Raw genomic sequence first — 20,540 nt, 5'->3', positions numbered from 1 at the left:
GGTCATAAAGTCGGTGCACATTTTAGGTAAATTACTATATACAAGTTATCTCTTTACTTTTTTTTAAAACTAACAATATTTAATATTTGTGAAAATACTTGTTATTCTGAATTTTAAACGTTATTTTCGTTTTCAGCACCCTCGAAAACCTTATTTGAAAGTAACATTTCTTCATATATGTGAAACTACTTGTTTGCCGGAATGTTAAACGTAATTTTTGTTTTCAGCATCCTGGAAACATGTAAGCCGTAATTTTAAAGGATTGGTCGAAGGTGGAAAGAATCATCATATTTACCCCTTTTTTATTTGTTAAATAACGTTCTTAAATAACGCGTGATGTAATTTTATCGATTTATAGTTTGTGTATGTAAGCAAACATGGAAACATATAAATCGAACCGGAAACTCGAAAACCAAATGAAACGAAATATTATTCCATGCGTCCCTAGAAATACTATTGCGGGGTCTTTATTAATAAAATAAAAGGTTAATTAAAATAATTGTTCACCACATCTTAAAATGTGAAATAATAGCGTGATTTAACTTTAGCCAGTTTGTGAAGCAGTTATAATGTAAACGTGAAAACTTAACGCGAAAAGAAAATGAGGCGAAATGTTTTTTCTCAAGCGTCCGTAATAACTGTTTAGTACAAACGAATTGCTGTCTCGTTATCCTTATTACTAAAATAAGATATAATTAATAATTATTTGTCACTGTATATTTATTACTGTTATAAGGGACATAATTACGGATAGCACCGGATACGAAACGGTGTATAAAAGAGCGTCTTGAATTGTCTTGGAGTCAGTTCAGTGGTACGCACTAGCTCGACCGTCTCGCGTCTTACACTCTCCAAGTGTAGTCAGGATTAACCAAGCTTCCAGGACGAGCGTTCCGCTCACACACGTTAAGTTACCTTTTTTTCCTTTACCTTCATTTACGCGTATATCAACTTCAAGGCGAGCAGCCATTTTGTATTGTGTATTTATTCGAAGTACGAATAAACCTTTTTTGTTACGCATTCCACTCGGCGTATTTTGTCATGTTATTATATACCGTCAAAACGGGATATAACAGTTGGCGACAAGGATGATTTTTATCTCTTAACAGAGATAAATTACCGTACTAATATGACTGTGTACTATTCAAATTTACAAGGATTTCGTTACTGAACACGTAAGGCAAAGAACTATTCGAAATTGTCTTACATAAAGTACGGATTTCTCCGATATGAACTCACGGAAAGGTAATAAAATTGTACTTGAAAGATATTGACACGGTAAAGTGAACTTTATTTATATTTTTTGAAGAAAAAATATGTGAGGAACGCAGGCGGAATTCGAACCCGGCACCTTTGGATTACGTTTTTTGAAGAAAAAAAAAGATCTTTTACGATTTTTTTCTCTAAATTAAAAAGACTATTGTTATTATTTAATTTTTGTTTCTTTCGTGCAACCGTATTTTTGTTGAAAAACAGTTTGCTCATTTTCGGGCATTATTCGTTGTGTAAATTTGAAAAGTATTATTATGCAAAATTACGTTGAGGCAGAATTACTATTGATAAATTGTATGAACTGCGTGGAAACATTTATTCTTGCAAGACTTGTTGCTAATTGGCGAAAAACGTATACTTACGAAATTTTGTGGAATCATTGTTGTAAATTTTAGAAAGACATTTTTTTTTAAATATGGAACAATTGGCTGAGTTGACGAAAGTGCTAACTCTTAGCGTTCAGGAACAGTAAAAAATGACACAACAATTCTTAGTACAACAACAACAGCTGCAACAACAACAGCAAGAAATGACACAAAAAACTTTAGAGGCACAACAAGAACAAACAAAAATACTTCAACGCCAAATGTCGACTCAACAAAAGGAAAAATTAATTCAAACCTCGACAACTGAGAAAAAAACGAATTTTTCTGCAGAAGGTATTTCAAATTCTTTGTCGGAATTTCACTACTCTCCCGATACTGGCATTACATTTCCAGCATACTACAGAAGGTATGAAACAGTTTTTACAAAGAGGTGTTCGGATTGGACCGACGAAGAAAAAGTCATGCTGTTGCTCCAAAAACTGGGTACTGACGAAAACACTAAGTACGCTAACTTAATTTTACCCAAAAAACCGGAGGAAGTGACCTTTGAAGAGACAATTAATACGTTGTCTAGAATATTTGATAAAAGAGATAGCCTTTTTCACTCTAGATATAAATGTTTGAATTTACAGAAATCGGAATCTGAAGACTATTTAGAGTATGCTTGTATTGTAAATTGCTTATGTGAATCATTTAAATTAAATGAAATTTCTGCGGATTTATTTAAATGTTTAATCTTTGTACAGGGACTCACAGAACCATGGGACAAAGATATCAGATCCCGGATCCTGACAATTATGGAGTCGGACCCAAATATAACTTTACAAAAAGTTACCGAGGAATGTCAACGTCTCATTAATATCAAGAGAGACAACACCCGCATTGAAGAAAAAAGCGTTTACAAGGTACAACATGTAAAAAGGCAATGGACCCCTAGAACGTACAAGACCCAAGAACAAAGGACCTCTAGAATGCACAGGTACCAAAATTGTGAATGTTGCGGAAGTACGAGACACACCAAAAAGACCTGCTGGTTCAGGAATAAGATATGTTACGACTGTGGGTTCAAAGGCCACAAAGGAACGTACTGTGACCAGAAGAAAAAACGAAAGACCGACAAAGTGAATGCGCTTCGCACAAGGAAAGAGAAAAGTTGCGAAAGGCGTAAGTATGTCAGTGTTCACATAAATGGACATCCTGTAACATTACTCCTGGATAGTGGTTCGGACATCAGCATCATAGATGAAGATATCTGGAGAAGGATCGGTCGAACCGAACTAATGGAAACCAGCAAGATGGCGAGGAGTGTGTGCGGCAAAAAGTTGGAATTTAAAGGAGAACTGAGGTGCAACGTGACATTTGATGGTCAGACACGCACGTCCAAAGTGTACGTGGTTCCAGGAAGGAACACAAGTCTGTTTGGAGCGGATTGGTTTGTCCTGTTTAACTTATGGGAACGACCAGTTAATTATTTTTGTAATAGGTTGAACACAGAGAAAGCAAACCAAGTGGAAGACTTTCTGGACGATGTAAAAGCAGAATTTCCAAGGGTTTTTGCTGAAGGACTTGGACATTGTGTGAAAGTAGAAGCCAAATTTGAAGTGAAGAAAGATGCCACCCCAGTGTTCAAACCTAAAAGAAATGTACCGTTTTCATCGATGGACGCAATCGCGAAGGAGTTGGAAAGACTTCAACAGTTAGAGGTTATTGAAAAATTTGACCATACGGATTGGGCAAGCCCGACGGTATATGTGAAGAAAAAAAATAACAAAATCAGGGTCTGTGCGGACTTCTCAACAGGCCTTAATGACTGTTTAAAGGACCACAATTATCCCCCTTCCGTCGGCAGAAGATCTATTCTCAAAACTAAACGGAGGAAAAATTTTTTCCAAGATAGACCTCTCAGACGCGTACTTGCAAATCAAGGTCAATGATGAATGTTCAAAGTACCTGTGCATTAATACGCACAAGGGTATCTTCAAGCTAAAGAGGCTTCCTTTTGGCTTAAAGGTCGCCCCTGCTTTGTTTCAACAGATAATGGATACGATGCTCGCAGGGTTGGAATTTGCGATGGCATACCTTGACGATATCTTGATAAAGAGCAGTAATTTGCAAGAGCACAAGAAGCACGTGAGAGAAGTACTTAAGAGAATAGAGGGGTTTGGTTTCAGATTGAGTCCGGAGAAATGCGATTTCTTCATGAAAAGGATCAAATACCTGGGTCAAATAATTGACGAAGATGGACGAAGGCCAGATCCACAACGGACCGAAGCAATTGATAAGATGCCTGCCCCAGACTCAGTATCAAAACTACAGTCATTTCTGGGATTGGTACAATACTATGCGATATACATCCCTAATGTACATAATTTGAGAGCTCCTCTTAACGAGCTACTAAAAAAAGGCAGTAGATGGAATTGGACAAAGGACTGTGAATCTGCTTTCCAGAAAATTAAGAAATGTTTACTATCAGATCTGGCATTAGCACATTTCGATCCAGAGAAAGAGATTGTACTAGCAACGGACGCCAGTGATTACGGAGTTGGTGCTGCATTACTCCACAAGTATGAGGATGGAACAACAAAAGCAATCTCTTACGCGTCAAGAACTTTGATTGCAGCTGAGAAAAACTACAGCCAGATTGAAAAGGAGGCGCTCTTAATAATATTTGGAGTCAAAAAGTTTAACCGTTTTCTCCATGGACGAAACTTCATATTACAGACGGATCATAAACCACTAATCACGATATTTGGATCGAAGAAAGGCATCCCTACGCATACTGCAAATCGACTACAGCGATGGGCTGTAACTCTCTTAAACTATCAGTTTAAGATGGAGCATGTGTCATCAAAAAAGTTAGGACACGCGGATGCACTGTCAAGGTTGATGCCAAAAAGAAATGAAAGTTTCGAAGAGACGGTAATTGCAGCTCTTAAAGATGAAAGCGAATGCTCAAATTCAATATGCAATATGATCCGTGAACTCCCGGTAACTCTAGAAGAGATTAAAAGAGAAGCTGCAAAAGACGTTTTTATAAAGCAAATGAAAAATCAAGTAGGACGGACGGAAAGAAATAAGATGGTAAGAGAAATTACACCTTTTTCCATTTGCGAAGATGTGCTTATGTATGCCGATAGAATCGTAATTCCACAGGTATTACGAAAAAGAATGCTAAACGAATTTCACACAGGTCATCCTGGCATTTCAAGGATGAAATCCCTAATTAGAGGTTACGTGTATTGGCCTGGTATGGATAAAGAGGTGGAAAACTGTGTCAAAGTGTGCAAAGGATGTCAGTTAACAGCCCGAGATCCGCCTGTAAAAACGACCCCGTGGCCAAAGACGGACTTGCCCTGGTCACGACTGCATATTGATTATGCCGGACCCCTAAAAGGTTTTTTTACTTAATTGTAGTGGACTCTTTCTCCAAATGGCCGGAGATATTCAAGATCAGACATCCAACATCAAGGAACACTGTAAGTGCACTTGACGAGAAATTTTCAGCCAGTTTGGTGTACCAAAGACCATAGTGAGTGACAATGGTACAGCATTCACAGGTTACGAATTTAGAGAATTCTGCAACTCACTGGATATACAGCACATCACGACGCCTATTTACCATCCTAGGTCGAATGGGTTGGCAGAAAAATTTGTGGACACGTTTAAGCGGGCATTAAGGAAAAACATGAACATTGACACAGATGAGCGGACAATACAAACATTTCTAGCGATCTACGGAGTAACCCCAAATCCAAACAATGATGTAAATTCATCCCCTGCAGAACTTATGTTCGCCAGAAAAATTAGATCCATTTTCGATAGACTTCTACCGGATAAAAAGAAAGTTACCAGAAAAGAAAACTTTAATGTAAAGTGCTATTCCCCAAGAGATAAAGTTTATTTTAAAATTTTTCAGAATGGAAAAAATCATTGGGTGGAGGGTATTGTTAAGAAAAGAATTGGGAACATGGTCTATACTATTCAAGGTCCCAGTTTTGTCTGTAAAAGACATGTTAATCAAATCCGTTCCAGAATTTCGGAAAATACAGAGGAAATTCCAATGGAAACGTTGTGCGACACATTTGACATTCCAAAACAGGTGGGTATACATGGACCCATGAATGTATCTCCTGAACATACCGCACGGGCTGAACAGAATTCTTTACCAAAGGAAACTCTGACCAAAAGGAAGAGCACACGTAAAAGGAAAGTCGTCAGGCGTTTAAGTTCTGATCCTAAACGGAAGCGATATTAAAGCTAAAATCGGGAAGATTTCAGCTTCAGGGGGAGGTGTTATAAGGGAAATAATTACGGATAGCACCGGATACGAAACGGTGTATAAAAGAGCGTCTTGAATTGTCTTGGAGTCAGTTCAGTGGTACGCACTAGCCCGACCGTCTCGCGTCTTACACTCTCCAAGTGTAGTCAGGATTAACCAAGCTTCCAGGACGAGCGTTCCGCTCACACACGTTAAGTTACCTTTTTTTCCTTTACCTTCATTTACGCGTATATCAACTTCAAGGCGAGCAGCCATTTTGTATTGTGTATTTATTCGAAGTACGAATAAACCTTTTTGTTACGCATTCCACTCGGCGTATTTTGTCATGTTATTATATACCGTCAAAACGGGATATAACAATTACTAAAATAAAATATAATTGATAATTGTATGTCACTATAAATGAAGTAAATGTAAATAGCAATGAAAATATAAACTCCAATTTCCGTTTGTTAAAATAACACAATAAATAATAAAACAACTAATGATAAGAATGGTATTAATTATACTGTAGTGCGAATCATTTTTTTTTTTTTTGAGATCACAAAGTTTGTAATCAGAGTATTTAATACGTAATGATTTTGCTCAGGGAAGCCATGTCTGTGTTAATCTCTGTAGCGTTGTTTTTTTTTTAATGATGATTCGGTCAATCCGGAATTTCCGAATATGTAGACGTCAACCAATGAGATGGTGAGGAATGATAGGGAGGAGAAATCATTATTTGAGTAGTGGTTAAGCCATTAAGTCATGTGCAATACTTATTTATCGAATGTCTTGAGACAACAACTTTGCAAGTCATTATGTAAATATATTCAAATTAGTAATCAGACGAGATTGGCACTGGCCAGATTAATAATCAGTTAATGATGGCTAAGACCAGCAAAGTAGGAAAATGTATAAATGCATGCGGTGTAGAATGGGGGTCGTAAGAGGACTTATCAAAGAGAGGAAAAATTTGAGCTATTACCTCTGTAGTTTAGGACGATGATTAAGATGGCGCTCCTATGAATAAATGTAATATTTTAATATTACGAAATAATGTGTATGAAATGGCGTTCTATAGTTAAATAATGTAATGGCTAATACCGTAAATACGTTTTTATATGCAATCTGTTGTTGTAAACCTACGGTATTTTTGGTCCAGAGGGGAAAACTGTGCCTCTTTTATTATAGACAAGAAGAAATGGGGACGGATGAACGCGGTGAGGTTTGACGAAAAGATCTGTGTACATTTCCATACCCAATAACTCTCTGAATTTTTAGTCTACAGACTTGAAATTTGATATACAGAGTACTGAGATTTGGGAAAATCCATGTGACCGAATTTCGGCCAGAAATTTGGCGATTAAGAGGTCAAAGTTTAACGATTTGCCCTTTGAGAACTCTATCAAACTCCTCCGACAATTTTGGGTCTAAACACTTGAAATTTTAAATATAGGTTCCTTGGACATGGATCTAACTTAATAACTTAATTTGAGCCCAAAACAATAAATTTTCAGGGGTCATAATAGGAGTCAAATTAAAAAAATGACCGTTTTTTTTCTTTTTTTTTTTTGCTCAACATACACCTCCAAACACCCGGGCAACGCCGGGCACTCATGCTAGTCTATCTATCTTTTTATGTATCTATAAAAGTGAAAGTGTCTGCCTATGTGTGTGTCTGTGTGTGTACATTTCCCTACGCAATAACTCTGTCAATTTTCAGTCTACAGACTCGAAATTTGATATACAGGGTACTGAGATTTGGAAAAATCGACATGATCGGTTTTCGGGCAGAAATTTGGCGATTAAGGGGTCAAAGTTCAACGATTTGACCTTTGAGAACTCTACCTAACTACTCCTACAATTTTGGATCTAAACACTTGAAATTTTAGATATCTAAATGCATCTAACTTAATAACTTAATTTGAGCCCTAAACCATAAATTTTAAGGGGTCATAATAGAGGTCAAATTTACAAAAATTGACAGTTTTTTTTGCTCAGCATACACCTCAAAACACCCGGACAACGCCGGGCACCCATGCTAGTATATATATATATATATATATATATATATATATATATATATATATATATATATATATATTATGCAAATATCGGTTGTTTGCGAGTGAAACAAAGGAATTGCGCTGAAATTCACAGAAAAAAGAATAGTGCTTGAAATTGTGTTGAAATTAAGGAAATATAATAAAATGTTCAGAGGAATTTTTGTTAGAATGTGGTTGAATTGTAATTGCAATTATAAAGGAAAATGAGGTCGATTTGGCGTAAAAGAACGGCGGACAGAGAGAAATTAAAAAAAAGAAAGAAAGAGAGAAGTAAGGTTAAATGCATGGGGTTTTGAATTGTTCGTTATAAAATGTTGGTGCGTACCTTGTTTGTCTGTCGGTACAGTCGCCCACACGGAAAGAAAGAAAAAAGAGAGAAAAAAATTGTTACGGCAAATTACGCATGTTATCTGCTTTTTTTTTTTTTTTTTAAACAAATGATGTTACTTTTTCCAGGGACTTTTTTTATAAGAGACTTTTTAAAGTGTATTTGCTTTTCTTATTTCAGGTTGGACAGTGGTTGAAGACCGTTTTTTTAATTGTTTATATTTGTATTTTGTGTTTTCTTATTGTAATTTATATTGGAAAAAAAGGTTTATGTAATTGGGTAACCTTTGTTTGGGGAAGTTTCTCGTGTTGTTGCCTTGGCGAAACACAAAATTATATATAAAAAACGTGAATCAAGTGATTTCTCATGATTATAAACTGGTATTACCCGGAAATGAATGTTTGCTTTAATGCGAGTGAGCTATAAATTCGTTGGTTTGAGCTCGTGTTTCAGAACACCTATCGAATTGAACTGTTGTATTATTTTCGTTTTATTTTTGTTTTTTGTTTTTTACTGTTTTGCGATTTGATTTTATTGTGGATTTTGTTGTAGTTGAGGACATTACGTTGATTGATTGAACTTTGTGTAAAATCGATGTTGTTGTGATTGAAAAATGTTGATGTGATTGTAATATTAGTTGTAAAATCTGCCTTAGGATGCCGTCGCACCTTTAATCGGTGTAATTGATTTTAAGTAAATGGAGAATAATATACAGATAATTATAAAGAGAAAAAAAAAACAGAATTACGAAGTGGCTAATTGAAATGCAAGGTCAGCACGGGTTGAGATTGATAGGTTGAATGTTGTGTTACGGTCATAATTTATTTTATTATTTTCGGAAGTGATTCGCATGTTTTTTTATGTTCTGTTTCGTGATTTTCTTCAGCCACAGATGGTTGCTGGGACACTCGGTGTTCGCATTTGCTATGGGACTAAGGAGGTTTTCGTTGAAACTTGGAGAAAAGGATTTTTAACACGGTAAAAAAACGATGCGAACAGGAGCCGCTTATGTGTTTCGTCGGGTTACCTTGGAAAATACAGATTATTCCTCTTACATGGAGTAGACAATTATAATGTCAAAGGAGAAATCCTTCACGACTGAGACAATTTTTATTTTTGTACCTTTTCTCTACGTTAAAAAACTACCCTGGTGTCTAACTTTGCCCCGTGGGGAGGCATAGTAAATAGGTACTATTAGGTTGCGAATCACTCGGCTGACGAGAAGTGAAGGGTGTATAAAATAAAAGAAAAAAGCTGGCATACTTAACACGTTAATCAATAGATGGATCCTAAACGGGAGTGATAGTATAACAAGATACCTTATTAAGTCTTCTGATGAGTATATATGCGGGTTGAATATAGTTTTGTACTCTACGCTTCGGCAGAAATGTGGGAAAAAATCACACATGTTCTTTCGAAACGATAGTTAGTAAATTAGTAAGCGCGGTTCACTGGCGTAAGGAGGGTGGTAATGTTGTTTAGAGGTGTGGCATTTTCTGGATCTGTGCCGGGAGCTTTAGTTTCGAAGCTTTGGAAATCCGACTGATTCGGTACGTAGAAGATATCTTGTGTGTTAAGATGGCTGACCGTCGTATAAATGTAAGTAAGGATTTTCGATTATGTTCCCCAAAATTATGGTATGATGGAACGTATAAATGATGGCAGAAATACGAAGAGGGTCAAAAGCTGTAGTTGAGGTCGACGGTGACACCTGAAATGTCATTTGGTTCGTGTGAAAGAAAACGAGGAAAGAAAAAAAAGAAAGAAAGAGAGAGATGGAGGGAAAGAGAGCATGAAGGAAACAGAGAAAGATATCTTTTCTCTCGCATACAAGTAGTCTGGCTTCAGATTTTTGGGCAAGGCAGGCGTATTGGGTTAGGCGCATAAATGCGTCGAAGAAAAATAAAGCGCAAAAAAAGAAGTGAGTCGATAATACGATGGCTTCCCCCTTACCCTCAGTTTACTCGTAAACGAATAAAGTAATCCATGCCAGAAAATCGACGTTATGTTTTCGTCAGATATTCCTTTACAGCATCGACCGGTGACGGGAAGAATCGATCAAAGTAGACCGAGAAACAAAAAAAACGGCACTATCTTTATCATCGTATATATATATATATATATATATATATATATATATATATATATATATATATATATATATATATACTAGCAGGGGTGCCCGGCGTTGCTCGGGTGTTTGGAGGTGTATGCTGGGCAAAAAAAGCAAAAAAAAAACAAAAAAATGGTTAATTTTTTAAAACTTTGACCCCTATTATGACCCCTTAAAATTTATAGTTTCGGGCTCAAATTACTTTATTAAGTTAGATCCAGGTTCAAGGAACCTATATCTAAAATTTCAAGTGTCTAGACCCAAAATTGTCGGAGGAGTTTGGTAGAGTTCTTAAAGGTCAAATCGTTGAAATTTGACCCCTTAACAGCCAAATTTCTGGCTGACACCCATCACATCGATTTTCCAAATCTCAGTACCGGGTATTTCAAATTTCGAGTCTATAGACAAAAAATTGACAGAGTTATTGCGTAGGGAAATGTACACAGACAGACAGTCAGACAGACAGACAGACACGTTCACTTTTATATATATATATATATATATATATATATATATACTAGATGTAACACGACTATATACATTGACATGCATACATAGGCACGTAATAAAAGACACGCGTATTAATTTTTAACAATAAGACTTAATCAAACAGACAAAATTTCCTCTCTCGTAACAAAACCGAATATTTCTATAAAATTAATTTATAATTAATTTATAACTCAGATTCTGTTTTGTAATTTAATTTCTTATTTTAAACATGCACATGTTATTCTTGTAGAGTTCTAATTACATAGATAAAGAGAAGGTATGCAGTAGCAGAGACAACAGGGATAACACGAAACATCGCGTCGTGCGAATGTTGATACGTTTATAAAAACGAAAGAGACGATGGAGAAATCAGATGACAAAGAAAAAAGAATCGCGCAGAGAAAAGCAAAAGAAAAAGAAAGATAAGAGTCAGGTGCGTCCAAGGATGGAGTATTGCTGTCACATCTGGGCAGGAGCTGCTAGAAATACCTTATCATGCCTTGGCAGAGTTCAGAATAGACTTCATAGCCTAGTGGGGGGGGGGTTCTTTTCCCTGCAACCTCTTTCTCACAGAAGAAACGTTGCGAGCCTGTCTCTGTTTTATCGTTATTTTCATGGCAAGTTCTCATCTGAGCTCCAATCTATGGTTCCCCCCTCGCCAAACATTCACGAGAAACACTCTTGTCTGTAAACACTATCAATAATTTCCCCCACAATTTATCTGTGGCTAAACCTGAACATAGATTCCATGAACAAAGCTCCTTTCTTAGAACTGCACACACGTGGAACTCTGTTCCGTTTGCCTGCTTTTCAGCTGATTACAATATGGCTGTCTTCAAGTCCAATGTAAACAAGTTCTTTATGAGTTGTTCTCCTTAAGTAATCCAATTTTACTAAATTTACACTTCTAACGATTACCATGATATTGTTCTTTTGACCACTGTACAGTCTTTAACCCTTATCCTCGAGGGACCTCTGGACCTTGATAAGTGGTGATTCTCTTGTAAAAAAAAATATGTGGAATTTCTGAGAATTTCTAAAGCCAGGAATTAATCTAAATGCTCACTAATTCTTCAGCTGCTAGCAAGCCGCACAACGTTCTCTGGTCATAAAATAAAAATAAAATGGCTAACTTATTTATGAATAAATCCCAAATGCATTCTGTTAGATTTATTTTCATATTAATATTTTTACTATGATTTTAAAATTTTGCTTTATCTCATGGTATTCCATTTTCTGTTTCAATAAGCATTCGATTAATATAATATTAAAAATTCAATATATAATTATCAAAGTTACGCTGATACAAGAAACACACACACACAAAGTGTTCACGCAATGTTATTAATATAAAGATTAGAAGAAAAAAGCATAACATAAAATATAATTTTTATTATTTTTAATTTCATTACTTTTGGTTGGTGAACTTTTGTCCGTTTCCCAACTTTTGTATTGAGCTCTCGTCGAGGTTGGAATCAGTTGTGAAGGAAATTAATCACTAAATTAAATGAAGCAGGTGGATATGCCAAGGAAGTTGACTTTGAATTTGAGTAGTCGGTAATTAATTTATTAATTATATGTATTGGTAATGAAAGCGCAGTCAAGCAAGTATTAATAAAATGGTAGACATTATTGCTTCATAAATTCTGTCAGGTTTTCAAGTCGGAACTTCTTAATTGTTCTTGGCATTTTCTAATTGGGTAATAAAGTGTTGAAGCTAACTTGTGAGCGACAGACCGACGGATAGGCGGACAGAGTCTTTCAGGCAGTTTTGTGGACCCATATAATAATAATAATAATAATAATAATGATAATAATAATAATAATAATAATAATAATAATAACTCTTAGGTATGTCTCTCTGTCTGTCTGTCCGTTCCACTTTTTTATTGGAAACTACTGCGCCAATCTGGCTGAGATTTCTATGAAACTTTGTTAGGATAAGGTGCACCGAACTAAGTATTATGTTATCCGTTCAATGCACAATTAGGGATTAATAGGGATTAATATTTAATGCAAAAATGAGCATATTCAACCATCAATTTGACATAAAGCACTCATTCCAAATCAACGTGCTATCACTTTTACCCGTTTTAAGACCTGGAAAGTTTAATCATCATCATCATCATCATCATCATCATCATCATCATCATCATCATCATCGCTGTTTTCCTTTAATAGGTGATGAAAATGCTATTCCAAACTGACTAGTGGCAGACAAATATACCAAACCAATGGATAGATCCTCTCATGTTATTTTTACAAGTTGTATTGACCCAGCGTTGCCCGGAATATTTGGTCGTTACAAAGGATTTTGCTGAATTAAAATTTCATCTTGAAAATGAAGCACTGTTTTTGAAACTCTTTATTGATAACAGTAACGAGCTTTGCTCTCTATAACTTTCTCTCATCTGTCAACGAGTTTAGAAATGCCTCGTTTCTTCAGGTTTTGATGTGAAATATGAATCCAACACATGTTCAATCTCTACTCGTGATATTAACCTGAGGTTACCTAAATGATTTTGTAATCCTCGAAAACAGTGATAATCCGAGAGAGCTACGTCAAAAGAATATGCGGGATGGGGTAAGATTTCCCAACCAAATTATTCTAAATCTTTAATTAGTAGTGCTGTGTGAGGACGACGTGCATTATCATGGTGGAAGATGGCTGTCTTTTTGTTGACTAAGAAAGGTCATTTGTGAGAATATTACAGAAAATATGAATCTGGAATAAAAAGTGTAGCATCCTAATAAATACGGCTATCAGCGTGGAGTGAGTGGAGGACAACATTGAGTGACATGCCAGTCCAGATTCCAACTGTGACAATCAGTCCGACAGAAACTGAGCCATTTTGGTGGTCTTTTTAGTTGACATACTGAAACAAATGTTCTAGGTAGCTCTAGGATGTCCACCCTCAGAAGCCTCTCCCCCCCCCGAGCTTTCGCGGGAAGAAAGTTTATCATTGGTTTTCTGAGGTGCTTTCAGCGGGGAATGCAGATAAAGCTACTCAGACTTACTTTGCTGGACCAGAGTGCTTCTCCTATGGGGCGTTGGCCCATTCGTCCCACCTTTCGACCTTATGTGACATCATTTTGCGGTGAAAGAAAGTTAAATACAGGGCCGCAGTGAGTGACTGAGTAAGTCAGAAGGAGGGTGAGAGAAAGTTATCCATGTGCAACGTTTTACGAAGAATTTATTATTCCATTGGATATCCACGTCAGTGTTATTCTTCCATTAGCAACAGATTAAAACACAGAAAAAAGAAGTGAGTCGATATTTTTTTGATTTTGGAGACCATAACAACTGGTGAACGAGGATTCGAAAATCACGACGAACATTTGAATTTATAACGCCCCATTGCTTCAATAACAACTGGCAAAAAAAACGTGTTCCACATGGCATTGCCAAAAGGAATTGAAAAGAAAAAAAAAACGCACAGATTTGGATGATTATTAGAAAAGAAGACGAATATTTACAAACTATTAACTCAAAAATGCTAAAGAAAGATTGTAAGTAAGACCCCCTGCTTGTTATAACTATGACTATGACAACAGCATATTATTTTCATTGTTTTAACTCTCGAGTATTTATCCCTCACAGTTAGACTCAGTTAATCAATAGAAAACCACATCACTCTATATAAAAGCATATAAGATATCAAGAGAAATACACTCGAGAGTCAAAACAATGAAAAGAATATGCTGTTGTCATAGCCCTAGTTATAACCAATAGCATTTCATTGATCTTCAACTACAAACACATACCCAAATACGCACACACACACACCCACAAAGTTGTTGAACGGTAACAAAAGATTTTTAAAGTGAGGAAATCCTAAGGAAAAGGATTTTTATACTTGTTAAACCAAATTTTTCAAACTGCTGAATATCAGTATGTTCTGAAATAATTTATTTTTCAGAATCGTTCCCGTCTACAATCTGGTAGTTTAGTTTATCGAGTCTCCTGGGAATCATTTTAGCATTAAAAATCGCCGCAAATAACTAGACAGATGTTAAGTCAGATGACATTAAGAGAGTAATTATATATAAATACCAGAACATACCTAAACTTTGAATACTCTCTGTATGTTACAAGTTCATACGTTTACCCATGCCCATTTTTGGAAAACAAATTTCCCTAAATTACGCTTGTCTTTAAAACACGGATATTATATAAGACCTAAAACAGTTTTCGGTCAAATGATGAGAACGCAGATTTAGCATCAACAGAACACTGAAGAACTTATGCTACAACAAGAAAAACTCCTTCTACAACAACAGAAATAAACAAGAAAAAACGTCAGAGATGCGAAGACTTTATGCTAGATTACGATAATTGGCGGGACTCTAAAATAGCTCGCCCGCTTTTAAGGGAGTTATGAACAGCATAATATAGTAAATTTGTCGACAATATGTTACTGACGAAGACAAGCGAATTACACTTTTTTGAATCAATTAAACTTTCATCGGAGTTATTTAGCCCAAATACAATTCTGTTTCACAAAAGATGTAAGTGTTTCAACTTGCCAAAACGATTGACAAAAATTATCTGCGTCCATTTTTAATAAGCATTGTGACGACTTTCGAGTGTTAGAATTATCAGCCGACGATTTAAAATACTTAATATTCGCCCAAGGGCTAGTCGCTAAAAACTTTGAGATAAGACGTAGAGTTCTATCGAATATAAAATGTAAACCAGGTCGAACGCTGCAAAAATACCGGCCGAATATTGTCAGAGTCTAATCAGTGTTAAAACCGAAGTCTGGTGTATCATATGTTAGAAGGATAAAGTACAAACTAAAAATTACTCGCCGGAGAAAGTTAGAGAAATCCAGAAGTGTACCAAACCAATGGACATATACTCTCATTTTATTTTTACTAGTTGTATTGACCCAGCGTTGCCCGGAATATGCCTGGACCATTTTGGTGGTCTTTTTAGTTGACATACTGAAACAAATGTTCTAGGTACCCCCAAGCCCATGCAGTCGGTGCGGAGGAAACATTTGGCGACAGATTGTTTATTTCGAAACAAATCATAGAAGAATTGTAGCAAAATGTGTTCTGTAGAAACGAAAAGAACAGTAGAAACAGAGCCATACAAGCTAGATCAAATTAAAAAGCAGATAAGAATATACGAAAATACACCGTAGTCAATATTCTAAATCAAACAGTTAAACTGTAACTCAGGTTCGGACCTCTCAATAATTAATCTTCACGCATTATAAAAATTATAAAATAAAAACAATGATGAAAAAGACAAAGAAAATAATTTGTGAAGTAATCGGAGTCAAAATCAAATTTGAAGGTGAATTAACAATACCTATGAATTAACAATACCCATAACACTAAATGGCGTCACAAAGAAATTAACAGTTTTCGTCAATAGAAATTCCTAAAAACTAGTTAGGTCTGATTGGACGAAGCGATTAAAATTGTGGGACCAGCGAATAAATAAATATTAACCAAAACATTGGAAATACAACAATAGATGGCGAAAACTTACAACTACGAACCGAGAAACCAGCGTTACACTTCGAAATTCGCTGGGAACAACGAAAAAACAAAACAAAAAGGAAACGATGACGCAATAATATGTCTAAAAAATGAAAATATAAAACAAAGAGAATAAAAAGGGATTCGGGACACATATTCTGAAGATACTTGTGAAATGTGTATGACGGTGAAGCACATGGAAATAAAAGACGAAGCCAAATGAAAAATCAATGAAATTTTATTAATAAAAATATTAGCTAAGAAAAAGAGAGAGGAAGAAAGTAAAAAAGTATATATAAATGAAGACTCGTATACTAATTCTATAATATATGTATGCCAAACGGATAGTATATCAAAGCAAACAACAAACAAAAGAGCATTAAGTCGTTATGAGAGAATGAATGAGAGGGAGAGAAGGAGGGGGTAAACTCACAATTCCTTTCCTTCATTTCTCTCTCTGGGATAATGTCAGTTCATATTTCTTTCAGCCGCAAAAATCTTACATTTATTTCTCCGTTCGTATCATTCTCGTCTGCCTCAATACGAGACATAGCGGTCAATGGCCGTCCCTTTTCTCTACCTGTTGCCTGCCCAACTTTTGCGGCGCCGGCCTATACTTTCGTTCCCAACTGTTATCTCCAACTTCTTTGTTTCCAATTGCCTCTCATGCCGTCCCTTTTCTTTTCTACTTCTCCTTTTTAACTTTTCACATGCGTGCTGCGACCTGCGTATTGTAACTCCTCTTTCCTCTCTATACAGATCGTTCTCACCCTCTTCCCCTCTCTTTACATTTTTGTTTACACGCGCATGTGCTGGCCAATGTATCTTTTCTTTCTCCTTTAAACGGATGTTCGCTTTTTCTTTCTCTGTTATTTTTATTTTTATTTTTTTCACTTTTTTTTTTTCACATCGACGACAAATCTAAACAAAATAATAATGACACATTCTTCGCTCGGTAAAATAAATAAACTTTAATTTTTATATTTTCTTTTTGACATATAGAATCCAACTTGAGGATTATATGACACTAGCATCAGGTGCAATATTGTCGGAATTAGCTTACCGACGAGTAGGGGGGGGGAGAAAAGACGGTTTAAGTCTAGCAACGAAATGTCGACGTTGCTTACAAGTAGTCTTTCCTTGTAAAAGTAACAAATGGGTAACGATGGTCGAAGTGTAATTTGTCTAAAAGACAGCAACAACTACTACCACAACAATAGAGCGGCCACCCCTTTTATCTACTCCAAGTCTCAGTCAACGAGATTCACGCGTGACTGGAATGTCTATTTAACTTGTAAGGAATAGCCACTCAGGTTCTTTGATTAACGGACCACCGGCCGTGTTGGTCACAGCTACCAGCACTCCTTTCTTCCCCACCGACCTACCCTCGGTAAGTCAACCAATTCAAAATTCTCACAATATTCTATGCCTAGCCCTAGCCCTAAACTGATGGCATCTTCCCCAATCGACTCAGTCGTAAGTGGCTATGCAACTACGGACACTTTTCATCGGCTCTGAACAGCCCAGTTACACCACACCATGTACCAATCGGAACGTATGTTTTATCCTGTAGTTGAATATTATTTACCTACAGCCAACCTCGCTCAAAAATATTACGTTAAGCAAATTAATAGTATATATATATATATATATATATATATATATATATATATATATATATATAAATTTAAAGGAGATTAGAACAATAGTCTAAAGAGCAGAGTATATTTTAATGTAATAGTGAAATTACTAGTTTAATTAAAATACAGGAAAGAAAAAGTGCTCGTTGTAATTTAGATATATAATAAGCTCGATAGGTAAATATCCTAGAGCTAATTTAATATTTAGTAATGTGATTGATAATTTAAAAATCAAATTATAATTAAATTAAAAATCCGTTTCATAAGAAGGAACAACAACACAATCAATTATTTGTACGATCGTTTCGGAAAACAGTGTTTTTATTGTGGTAGACATCAAGTTACGGACAATAATTATTACATATAGTTTTTTAATAAACAAGGTTTCCTCATCAGCAAATTGTGAAGAGTTTTTATTAAATTTAAAAGACACCATAAATAAACCTAGCATTAAAAGAAAGGCAGATGTATCTGGAAAAAAATTAAAATAAAGGTCTGGATTTAAACTTGATAAGAAAATTAATATGGGTTAGAGATAGAAAAGAAATAGAGTAAAATATAAATTTGGTTTAAGTACAATATTATACATATATACACAAATATATACATGCATATATATGAAAAAATAGACACATATATACATATACATAGATATACAGATATATACATAAAAATATAGGTACAAATATTTACCTTTTAATTTTTCGTCTTTTGAAATCAGGAACTATGGTTAAAGTACTCATATATATATATATATATATATATATATATATATATATATATATATATATATATATATACTGTTTTCCACAATATGGAAGCCCTGTCGGACTGTTTAACCCAGCGTCCCTTCAAAATAAACAGTTCACTAGGTCAGAGACACCAGTGGAAACCTACCTGGGACAGTATGCAGCAGTGTTTTATGTTAGTGCATTGACCCCAAATTACTTGTCTAGTAGTCTATCGACGCATAGTAATCGATTGTTTTACAAAATTCTCGCGGTTAATATCACCCACAAAAAAACAGTAGCAGTTTTGCATAACACTGAACCCGAATACATCATCAACTGGCTCACTGGCAGCAAACATTTTTGGCAGTAAAGTGAGATTCGTGTTTGATAAATTTATTCCCTAAAAGACAAGCCGAAAAAATACAATTAAATGATGAAACTATATTATAAAAGTTCAATTGTTGGTATTAATATTTTCAGTAAACCTTGAATGGGGTTCTGAGGGAACTCTTAGCTTTCGGATGGAAATCTAAAAGTTTGTAGTCTGTGTGACTAAATTTTTAAAAGGGTATTAATCATTTATCGTAAAGATAATAATAATAATAATGATGATGATAATAATAATAATAATAATAATAATAATAATAATAATAGCCAGAAACACAAAACATGAAGCGCTATATGGAACCAAGAATATTGAAGATGCATACCTATAAGTTCTCTAACTCCACCCCCATCTCCCCATTACCACATAAGTGTCTCCCACTCATCCCCATAAAAGAGTGAAATCAAATAGCCAAGTAGTCAAGGAGGAAGGAAAGACAGAAGAGTGAGCACTGACCTCCACTGTGTAAATGCAAAGAACTGCCACCTTGTGGAGGTTTATTGCCACTCAAATTTCACTAAAGACCAATGGCCACTGCCAACGAGAAATCAATGGCAAGTAGCTGTTGCGATAATGCAAATTTATTTGCAAATGGTATCGAAAGAGGTGGAGAGTACTGGAAAATCTGGGGAGACTTGTTGTCACTCAGCTTCCCGGGAACACCACAGGCTATATTCAATGAGATCGTTGATAACCTGTGTGAAAGCTCCTTGAGAGCCAATAATAATTTTAAAGGGGATATAAGAGAATGAAGCAAGAAGATTGTTTCAGAGTATTCCCTAAAAAGGATGTTAACGAAAGATTTATTGAGCTCAATTGATTTTTAATTCTTAATATAAATTCAAAGAAAAATAAAAAGAGAATGTTAAAAGCTATTTTTAGCTATTTTAGGTTAGGTTTTGCAGCATTTTTTCTTTTCAGATTCTTAACAAATCTTAACCCAAGTAAAAGGCTACGTCGAACTGGTTTTATTAAAGTTTTCTCAGTCTGACAAGATTTCCCCCAAAAAGAAAAAGATACGCAAAAGAACAATTTTCAATAGGCTTTCCAACAAATTTTAGGAAGAAAATAAAATAAGAACCTTTTTATAAAAATATTGTTTGCATCCGTCTTTGTAAAGTTTTCAAAGCCAAAAAAAGAGATCTTTATGCTAAAAGAAATTGTCGTCTGCTTCTAAAAATAGAAATGAACGAAGCAAAGAAAATACACAAACGTTCAAGGCATTGATCCAGAATTGTTTTTTTTTCTGTAAAAAACTCACTGTGAGTATTTTCTATTTTTTATTATTATTAAATATTTATTTTTATTAATCGCATTCGGAATTGTATGCATTGTCTCTATGCATTGTCTTTTTTATAATAGTCTCTATACATTGTCTTTTTTATAATTGTCTCTATGCATTGTCTTTTTTATAATTGTATCTATGCATTGTCTTT

Source organism: Euprymna scolopes, chromosome 16, assembly GCF_053919585.1.
Source record: "Euprymna scolopes isolate OS-2025 chromosome 16, ASM5391958v1, whole genome shotgun sequence".
Taxonomy (NCBI): Eukaryota; Metazoa; Mollusca; class Cephalopoda; order Sepiida; family Sepiolidae; genus Euprymna; species Euprymna scolopes.
The sequence above is the reverse complement of the archived record's forward strand: the minus strand, read 5'-3'. Positions refer to the sequence as shown.